This window comes from Garra rufa, chromosome 16 (genome assembly GCF_049309525.1).
Source record: "Garra rufa chromosome 16, GarRuf1.0, whole genome shotgun sequence".
Lineage (NCBI taxonomy): Eukaryota > Metazoa > Chordata > Actinopteri > Cypriniformes > Cyprinidae > Garra > Garra rufa.
Window position 1 is genome coordinate 45598648 of NC_133376.1, and position 11526 is coordinate 45610173.

Sequence of the window (11526 nt, forward strand, 5' to 3'; positions counted from 1 at the left end):
ATAGATCACGTGAAATAACTTCACTTTCTTTCAGTAGGTTTCAGTCACCCGGATGAGGTCCACAAATTAAGTTGGTACATGAATTTAACAAAATTCTAGCTGCCTGTGGAGTGTTCAGACTGTATTTATATCCATAAACTGTGGCTTGCTATACGCAGATTAAGCCATGGATTTAACAGCACTGTCAGTGATGCTGCAAATCCTTTTCAGTATAGGATTAGATGTAATCTGTGACTATAAAGTGGCCATCTTATCAGAGAGTGAAGAGATGTTGAGGTATTAAAGTACAAAATGTGTCGTGGTGGGAACTCTGTATGGCTAAAGGAGCAGAAGGCAATAGTGTGCACTAGCCAAAATACAATAGCGCCTCCTCTGTATGCCTTATTTCCTTTTCTCCACAGATGACTTGGACAGATAGACGTGGAGAGAAAACATCTGGGCATCGATTCAGGAAGACGATAATGGTAAGCTGACAGATGGAGCAAATGGACAGAATAGTGAGCACGTCATGATTGTGTGCTGGACTAACTGGATGAGAATGCAGCGGTGTGGGCGTGAGAGGCTGTCAGCGGGAAGGCTTGTTAGTGGTTGGTCTAGATCTGCTGCTGAAGGTGACCTGGTGACGTGTACTTTAAAGGCTAGATGAAGCCCTAGAATTATGTTCAAGTTGTACTTAAACTGATAAAATGAGACACACACATGAAGGGCTTGTCTAGCTGGCATCATAATATTGTCCTTAATGTTGATAGTCAGCATTCTGACATTAAGTTGAAGGGTGATTTTTATATGTAGATGTTTTAATTTTTACAATATGGTGAGTTGTAAGTGTTTGCTCGGATTGAGGGCTTTTTACACTTCGCTTAACCCTGGGTTATTGTTGTTTTAAACCCTGATTTTGAGTTTGGTAAAGTATGTTCACACTTGTCATTTAGAAGCGGGGTTATGAAAACCAGCAAACAGTGTGAAACAATGAGGCGTTAGAATGCTACTGCTAGATGTTTAGCAACAAATAATTGTGTGCCTCATATTCACATGCTTTGGATTTTTACTACTAATCACAATTCTTGGTATCAGAAATGGAATGTTCACAGTAGTAACAGTGGGAATTCTTGATATCATAAATTCATTTTTCATTAATAACAGTAGGAATTCTTGATATCAAGAATGGAATTTTTACAAATAATAATTCGTAATATTGGAATTGGAATTTTCACTAGTAACAAAGTGAATTTTTGATGTTTAAATTTTTACTAGCATAAATTATAATTCTTGATATCAGAAATAGAATTTTCACTAGTAAAAATTTCAGTTCTTGATATCAGAAATGGAATTTTCACCAGTAACAATGTGAATTTTTGATGTTTGAATTATTACGAGCACAAATGATAATTCTTGATATCAGAAATGGAATTTTCACAATAGTAACAGTGGGAAATCTTGATATAAAGAATGGCATTTTTACAAATAATAATTCTTAATATTGGAAATGGAATTTTTCACTATTAACAATGGGGATTCATTAGATCAGAAATGGAATTTTCACTACTAACAATCTGAATTTTTGATGTTTGAATTTTTTGCATAAATTATATAATTCATGATGTCATAAATTGAATTTTCACAGTAGTAACAGTGGGAATTCTTGATATCATACATGGAATTTTCATTAATAACTATAGGAATTCATGATATCAGAAATGAAATTTTCACTAGTAACTATCTAAATTTTAGATGTTTGAATTTTTACTAGCATAAATTATAATTATTGATTTCAAAAAATGGAATTTTCACAGTAGTAACAGTGGGAATTCTTGATATCATAAATTGAATTTTCATTAATAACAGTAGAAATTCCTGATATCAGGAATGGATTTTTTTACAAATAATAATTCGTAATATTGGAATTGGAATTTTCACTAGTAACAAAGTGAATTTTTGATGTTTAAATTTTTACTAGCATAAATTATAATTCTTGATATCAGAAATAGAATTTTCACTAGTAAAAAATTCAGTTCTTGATATCAGAAATGGAATTTTCACCAGTAACAATGTGATTTTTTGATGTTTGAATTATTACTAGCACAAATGATAATTCTTGATATCAGAAATGGAATTTTCACAGTAGTAACAGTGGGAATTCTTTATATAAAGAATGGCATTTTTACAAATAATAATTCTTAATATTGGAAATGGAATTTTTCACTATTAACAATGGGGATTCATTAGATCAGAAATGGAATTTTCACTACTAACAATCTGAATTTTTGATGTTTGAATTTTTTGCATAAATTATATAATTTATGATGTCATAAATTGAATTTTCACAGTAGTAACAGTGGGAATTCTTGATATCATACATGGAATTTTCATTAATAACTATAGGAATTCATGATATCAGAAATGACATTTTCACTAGTAACTATCTAAATTTTAGATGTTTGAATTTTTACTAGCATAAATTATAATTCTAGATATCATAAATGGAATTTTCACTAATAACAGTGGAAATTCTTGATATCAGGAATGTAATGATAATTAATATTTGAAATGGAATTTTCACTGGTAACAATGGGAATTCTTGATATCATAAACGGAATTCTCACTAGTAATAGTGGGAATTCTTGATTTCAGAAATAAAAATTTCGCTTGTAACAATCTAAATTTTTGATGTTTGAATTTACTAGCACAAATAATAATTCTAGATATCAGAAATGGAATTTTCACTAGTAACTATCTGAATTTTTGATGTTTGAATTTTTACTAGCAAAAATTATAATTATTGTTTTCAAAAAATGGAATTTTCACTTATAACAGTGGGAAATCTTGATTTCAGAAATGGAATTTTCACTAGTAACAATTTTTGATGTTTGAATTTACTAGCACAAATTATAATTCTAGATATCAGAAAAGGAATTTTCACAGTAGTAAATTGAATTTTCATTAATAACAGTAGAAATTCCTGATATCAGGAATGGATTTTTTACTATATAGCAACAGTAACCATTCTTGATATCAGGAATGGAATTTTTACTAGTACAGATAATTCTTGATGTTGGGAATAGAATTTTCACTAGTACCAATGGAAATTCTTGATATCAGAAATTAAATTTTCACAATAGTAACAGTGGGAATTCTTGATACCAAAAATGGCATTTTCACTAGAGACAGTGGGATTTCTTGATATCAGAAATTAGAAATCAGTATTTTTACTAGTACAAACTGATATTAGAAATGGACTTTTCACTAGTAACAGTGGGAATTCTTGATATCATTAATTTATTTTTTTCAAAAGCATCATTTATTTCAGTCTATTGGTCTTACTAACAAGAAACTATGCTTCCAACTACAGATCAAGAGCTGTAGTTTCAACCATGTGAGTTTGTGATGCTGTTTGCGAATGTTCATTTAAACACGAGTCTTTGAACTATGTTGGTAACGATGAAACTTGCAGCTAGTTGACTAACAATATATTTGGGAAACACCCCAGCTCAATGATATCATCACATACATCTCAAATGTTGTTTTAGTGTTGTTTTAGTCATTCTGAAATGCCTAAACCATAGTCTGTCATCAAAATGATTTGGTATAATTACCTCCCAGAACTGTCTCACACGATCACAAATACCAGGCATCCGCCTCCAAACAAATTTTAACATGACAGCATTTGTCTGCATGCTAGGCGCAAGTCATTTATTCTGTAGGGGAAAAAAGAGCCAAAGGCTTCCCCGCCAGCTGCATTTTTGATATTGTTACTTTGCACAAATTCCATGAAGTGGAACACATGGGATGGAAACAGTTAAATTCGCAACTTTGGATGGAAACGTAGCTACTGACGCCGCAAATATGCAAATAAGAATGTTAACCCAGGGTTTAAAGTACAGTGAGAAACCCAGGATTATCCAGGATTAATTGTTAACCCTGTATGAGCAGTTTGAAACGTGAAGCAAAATAATCCAGGATTCTGTTTACTGGGGTTTAGAATGAACGAAGGTTAACTTTTCAAGTGTGAAAAGCCCTTATTTCAAGGACATCTAGCAAGAATCAAATCTAGGATCTAAAATCTAATTTTAACAGAAGAGAAAAGTAGAAGAAAAAAGAACATGAGAATGTTCACTAGACTTTTGGACCGCAAAGTATATTTAAGATGACTTCAGGCGAAACAGGAGAACTGCAAAATGATCAGTCCTAATTTTCCCTTTCCCATTTCTCTTTCCTTTTCCCCCCATTTTCTCTAATGTGCGAACAACACTTCAATCATCTCAATGCGGCTCATTTTTAATCAGTTATTTTTAAAATGACATTCCCGAAGGCCAGTTATTCTGTAATAATCCCCACAAGGAGCATTCGATACAGAAGACATTTAAAACATTTGACAGCGCAGATGACAAGAATATTAACAATGGAAATATGATCTCATAAAAACGTCCTTGTGTTGCCACCTCAGCAGCTTTCTTCTGAAATCTGAATGGAATGAATAATCCATAGAGTCTTCCTACCAAACATCATTTAAAGACAGAAATTAAAGCAGCGTTTAATCAACCCCCAGTGTTCATAATTAGCTTCAGTTTGGGCTCCATCTGTTAAGCATTTTAACAGCTAATTTAGCACATAACCAATATGCAAACCTGTTATAATTTACTCATGGACTAAAAAAATAAGGGCAGTTGTTTCATTTTTTACCTATGCACGAAAGTACACATAGTTCAACGACTCGGTGTTACCTAAAACCATGATTTAAATGAACATTCGCAAACAGCATCACAACCTTATGTGGTTGGAACTACAGCTCTTGACCTCTAGTTGGAAGCATAGTTTCTTGATAGTAAGACACATAGACTGAAATTCCATTTCTAATATCAGTTTGTACTAGAAATCAAGAATCAAGAACTCCCACTGTCTCTAGTGAAAATTCTATTGCTGACATGAAGAATTCCCACTGTCTCTAGTGAAAACTCCATTTATAATATCATGAAATCCCACTGTCTCTAGTGAAAACTCCATTTCTGGTATCAAGAATTCCCACTGTTACTATTGTGAAGATTCAATTTCTAATTACTAATTTGTACTAGTAAAAATTCCATTTCTGGTATCAAGAATTCCCACTGTCTCTAGTGAAAATTCTATTTCTGACATCAAGAATTCCCACTGTCTCTAGTGAAAATTCTATTTCTGAGATCAAGAATTCCCACTGTCTCTAGTGAAAATTCTATTTCTGAGATCAAGAATTCCCACTGTCTCTAGTGAAAATTCTATTTCTGAGATCAAGAATTCCCACTGTCTCTAGTGAAAATTCTATTTCTGACATCAAGAATTCCCACTGTCTCTAGTGAAAATTCCATTTCTCATATCAAGAATTCCCACTGTCTCTAGTGAAATTCTATTTCTGAGATCAAGAATTCCCACTGTCTCTAGTGAAAATTCTATTTCTGAGATCAAGAATTCCCACTGTCTCTAGTGAAAACTCCATTTCTGGTATCAAGAATTCCCACTGTTACTATTGTGAAGATTCCATTTCTAATTACTAATTTGTACTAGTAAAAATTCCATTTCTGGTATCAAGAATTCCCACTGTCTCTAGTGAAAATTCTATTTCTGACATCAAGAATTCCCACTGTCTCTAGTGAAAATTCTATTTCTGAGATCAAGAATTCCCACTGTCTCTAGTGAAAATTCTATTTCTGAGATCAAGAATTCCCACTGTCTCTAGTGAAAACTCCATTTATAATATCATGAAATCCCACTGTCTCTAGTGAAAACTCCATTTCTGGTATCAAGAATTCCCACTGTTACTATTGTGAAGATTCCATTTCTAATTACTAATTTGTACTAGTAAAAATTCCATTTCTGGTATCAAGAATTCCCACTGTCTCTAGTGAAAATTCTATTTCTGACATCAAGAATTCCCACTGTCTCTAGTGAAAATTCTATTTCTGAGATCAAGAATTCCCACTGTCTCTAGTGAAAATTCTATTTCTGAGATCAAGAATTCCCACTGTCTCTAGTGAAAATTCTATTTCTGACATCAAGAATTCCCACTGTCTCTAGTGAAAATTCCATTTCTCATATCAAGAATTCCCACTGTCTCTAGTGAAATTCTATTTCTGAGATCAAGAATTCCCACTGTCTCTAGTGAAAATTCTATTTCTGAGATCAAGAATTCCCACTGTCTCTAGTGAAAACTCCATTTCTGGTATCAAGAATTCCCACTGTTACTATTGTGAAGATTCCATTTCTAATTACTAATTTGTACTAGTAAAAATTCCATTTCTGGTATCAAGAATTCCCACTGTCTCTAGTGAAAATTCTATTTCTGACATCAAGAATTCCCACTGTCTCTAGTGAAAATTCTATTTCTGAGATCAAGAATTCCCACTGTCTCTAGTGAAAATTCTATTTCTGAGATCAAGAATTCCCACTGTCTCTAGTGAAAATTCTATTTCTGAGATCAAGAATTCCCACTGTCTCTAGTGAAAATTCCATTTCTCATATCAAGAATTCCCACTGTCTCTAGTGAAATTCTATTTCTGAGATCAAGAATTCCCACTGTCTCTAGTGAAAACTCCATTTCTGGTATCAAGAATTCCCACTGTTACTATTGTGAAGATTCCATTTCTAATTACTAATTTGTACTAGTAAAAATTCCATTTCTGGTATCAAGAATTCCCACTGTCTCTAGTGAAAATTCTGTTTCTGAGATCAAGAATTCCCACTGTCTCTAGTGAAAATTCTATTTCTGAGATCAAGAATTCCCACTGTCTCTAGTGAAAATTCTATTTCTGACATCAAGAATTCCCACTGTCTCTAGTGAAAATTCCATTTCTCATATCAAGAATTCCCACTGTCTCTAGTGAAATTCTATTTCTGAGATCAAGAATTCCCACTGTCTTTAGTGAAAATTCTATTTCTGAGATCAAGAATTCCCACTGTCTCTAGTGAAAACTCCATTTCTGGTATCAAGAATTCCCACTGTTACTATTGTGAAGATTCCATTTCTAATTACTAATTTGTACTAGTAAAAATTCCATTTCTGGTATCAAGAATTCCCACTGTCTCTAGTGAAAATTCTATTTCTGACATCAAGAATTCCCACTGTCTCTAGTGAAAATTCAATTTATAATATCAGGAATCCCCGCTGTCTCTAGTGAAAATTCCATTTCTAATATCATGAATCCCCGCTGTCTCTAGTGAAAGTTCCATTTCTGGTATCAAGAATTCCCACTGTCTCTAGTGAAAATTCCATTTCTGGTATCAAGAATTCCCACTGTCTCTAGTGAAAATTCCATTTCTCATATCAAGAATTCCCACTGTCTCTAGTGAAAATTCTATTTCTGAGATCAAGAATTCCCACTGTCTCTAGTGAAAATTCCATTTCTGGTATCAAGAATTCCCACTGTCTCTAGTGAAAATTCCATTTCTCTTATCAAGAATTCCCACTGTCTCTAGTGAAAATTCCATTTCTCATATCAAGAATTCCCACTGTCTCTAGTGAAAATTCCATTTCTCATATCAAGAATTCCCACTGTCTCTAGTGAAAATTCCATTTCTGGTATCAAGAATTCCCACTGTCTCTAGTGAAAATTCCATTTCTGGTATCAAGAATTCCCACTGTCTGTAGTGAAAATTCCATTTCTGGTATCAAGAATTCCCACTGTCTCTAGTGAAAATTCTATTTCTGAGATCAAGAATTCCCACTGTCTCTAGTGAAAATTCCATTTCTCATATCAAGAATTCCCACTGTCTCTAGTGAAAATTCCATTTCTCATATCAAGAATTCCCACTGTCTCTAGTGAAAATTCCATTTCTGGTATCAAGAATTCCCACTGTCTCTAGTGAAAATTCCATTTCTAATTACTGCAAAAAAATCCTATTGTTTGCCACTTTGTTTTTTGTTTTTTTTAGTAAAACTCTAAATGGCAACACTAAACTCAACCCACAGAACATAACTCAAGAGCCCTTACTTTCATATAGGAACAACCTAAGGGTGAGTATATGATTTTCAAGCAATGTCAATGTTTTCAAGCATAATCTCAGTAAATTCTCATTTTATTTCTTATCTTTGAAAACACTGGGCATTTGTTGAGAAGTTTGCACGCTAATTAGAACAGGGTGTGCTGTACTGCTGTTCTTCTGCTATATTGAATGCTTCTTGCCTTGATGAGCGTGCATGATTACACTTGTCTCTACCTGCATGGCATCTAACTCTATAGTCACGTCTTCCAGGCTCAAAATCTTGAGAAAGGAAGGAATTTCCTTTTCAATGCCCTATGTGGCATTTTTCTGCAGATTTTATCCTTTACAAAAATACTGTTTTCAAAAGCACCAAGTGGAAAAAATCCAAATATTCTATAGAGCATCAGTTGTTTGAGACTGGATTTGGCCAGTACTTAGTCTTAGTTTAGTGAGTGGATGCTCAGTCCTGAAACAGTAGCGATTAATTCGTAAAGGCGTTGGTGTGAACAGGGAAAGCCTTGTTTGAGCCTGTCACCAAGCGGTTGTGTCTGAACATGATAGTTTTGTGTGCATGTTTTATGAGTTATATTTAAGCATTAAATTTATGAATTTCACTGAAATCCACAAAATTTCATCATAATTATTTGATTTAGAAACTGTACTTAATATATTGCTCACTTCTTTTTGTTTCATGCAGTGAGCCGTAAGCATTTAAACTGGTGTGTGATACTGAAGAATTTGTGCTTTAGATGACCATTAGAGCAGACTGAAAAAATATGTTTAATGTTTATTTTCTGCAGTCTGTCCTGAGAAAGAATCTGACAGTAATTATGAATCTGGCTGCCCTCCTGGCTGGTCAACTGAGGACATTTAGGCATAAGCAGTGGCCTTTAATGGTGCATTTAAATCGACTTTCATTTAGGGAAAAAAATCCAGTATAAAATGATAATGACTGAAAAACATTCCAAAAAGCAAAAAAGTTATATAAGCCATTTAAAACATTAAAAATGTATTAAATTAGCCAATTTAAAACACTCAAATGTATTTTAAGCTATAAAATGTATTTGACAATTAATAAATAAGCTTTTCACTGATGTATGGTTTGTTTGCATAGGACAATATTTGATAGAACTATTTGAAAATCTAGAATCTGAGGGTGCAAAAAAAAATCTAAATATTAAGATAATCGCCTTTAAAGTTGTCTAAATGAAGTTCTTAGCAATGCATATTATTAATAAAACAATCAGTTTTGGTATATCTACGGTAGGAAACCTGCAAAATATCTACATGGAACATGATATTTACTTAATAAGAAAATATGATTTTTGGCATAAAAGAAAAATCAATAATTTTGACCCATACAATGTATTTTTGGCTATTACTAAATATACCCATGCTACTTAAAACTGGTTTTGTGGTCCAGGGTCCTCATATGTTATTTCAAATTTATAATGTTCTTATTGTTCTTTTTGTTATCATGACTGAATAAAAAATGTTTTTATTTTATATAAAGAAGTAAAAGAAATTGTAGCTACTGCATATATAGTTATAAAAATTGAATGGGATACACATTTTTTTCCCATGCAGTGAGTACACAGCCCTCATATCACAGTATGGAGCAGACATATTGTGTCTGGTGATTTCTATCTGCAGTACATTTAGATGGCAAACAGACACGTACAAGGCAAATACTTTATTCTTCATCTGTCCATCATTTAAGGCTGTCTGAGAACTACTGTCATGTTTACATTTTCTGTAGCAGCTATACAGTACCTGCTGCATATTAAGTAAGTGTAAATTGCTGTTTGCATTTTATTTTAAACAGTGCAGTAAACGTTAAATGTATGTGACCCTGGACCACAAAACCAGTCATAAGGGTACATTTTTTGAAACTTAGATTTCTACATCATCTGAAAGCTGAATAAATAAGCTTTTCATGGAATCTGAGGGTGCAAAAAAAAAATCGAAATATTGAGAAAATCGCCTTTAGAGTTGTCCAAATTAAGTTCTTAGCAATGCATATTATTAGTCAAAAGTTATATTTTGATATATTACCGGTAGGAAATTTACTAAATATCTTCACGGAACATGATCTTAACCTAATATTATTTCTGGCATTAAAATAAATATTGATAATTTTGACCCATACAATGTATTTTTGGCTATTGCTACAAATATACTCATGCTATATTTCTGGTCCAGGGTTACATATGTGCTACAAACCAGTGTGCAAGTTACTTTTAAAAGTAATGCATTACAATATTGTGTTTCTCCCTAAAAAGTAACTAATTGTGTTACATTTGCCCTTTCACATCAAAAGTTAAATGAATAAGCCTTAGGCTGAGGGAATTAAATATATAAATGGTTTTATGTTAACATTTAGTAATGCATGTTTGCATAATATTCTGAGTTTGCATTTCACAGTTTTTATTCATTGTGAGGAATACAGAATCTGTTTTTGTGCAAGTGAGGCGAGTAAATAGATGTAAATCAGATAATTAATAGATATTGAAAAAAGTAATCTTATTACGTAACTTGTGTTACTTGTTACCCCCAACACTGCCAATGGCTTCGATTATGATATTAAAGGGTTAGTTTACCCCAAAATGAAAATAAGCCCATTATTTACTCACCTTCAAGGCATCCTGGGTGTATGATTTCCTTCTTTCAGTCAAATGTTATAATAAAAATGGTTCTGGCTCCTCCAAGCTTTATCTCTCCAAAACAAGTCCAATAAAGCACATCTATCCATCATTTTAAAAAGTGCCTCACATGGCTCCAAGGTTTAAATAAAGGCCTACTGTTGCAAATCAATGCGTTTTTGTAAGAAATTATGATTAAAGTTAAAGACTTTATTAAAGGGGTCATCGGGAGCCCATTTTCCACAAGTTGATATAATTCTTTAGGGTCCTAATGAGCAGACTATAATGTACTTTGGTTAAAATGTCTCAATGGTAGAGTAAAAAACACACTTTTTACCTTTAAAATCAGCCCTTTTATAGAGCGAGCCATTCTGTTGCATGTTCCTTTAAATGGTAATGAGGTCTGTTTGCCCCGCCCCTCTCTGTCATGGGATGATGAGCTGTAATGTTTACTTTAGCCGCATTCATCCGGGTTTAGCTGCAAAACTTGCTAACTAGCACATTATTACTATTACTTATTATTATTACGGCACTTTCCTTTCAAAAACTAAAGTAATGTAAATCCTCTGCATCTTCAGCAGTTCAGATGTCGGGAGTAAACAACAACTGCTATGTTCATTATTACATCCTCAATCAGAGGCATTCTTGTCTTCCAATCCACCTGATCCGACACAATGGCGATCAGAGTGGGACTGTTTCAGCTCGGTGAGGGTGGGTCTAAGGTAAGGCGCTCATGTCAATCAACTATCGTGGGAGGGGCCTCTGTCTGTGTCGTCACACCCACAAGAAGCTGAGAATGACCTGATTTTAAAAAGGGGATATTACTTTTAAAGATTTAAAAACAAATACCACTGGGTTAATTTTTATCATTATAGGGTGGTTGTGTACACAAACTGCCAACACACATCAATGTTCAAACAAAATGTAAAAGTCA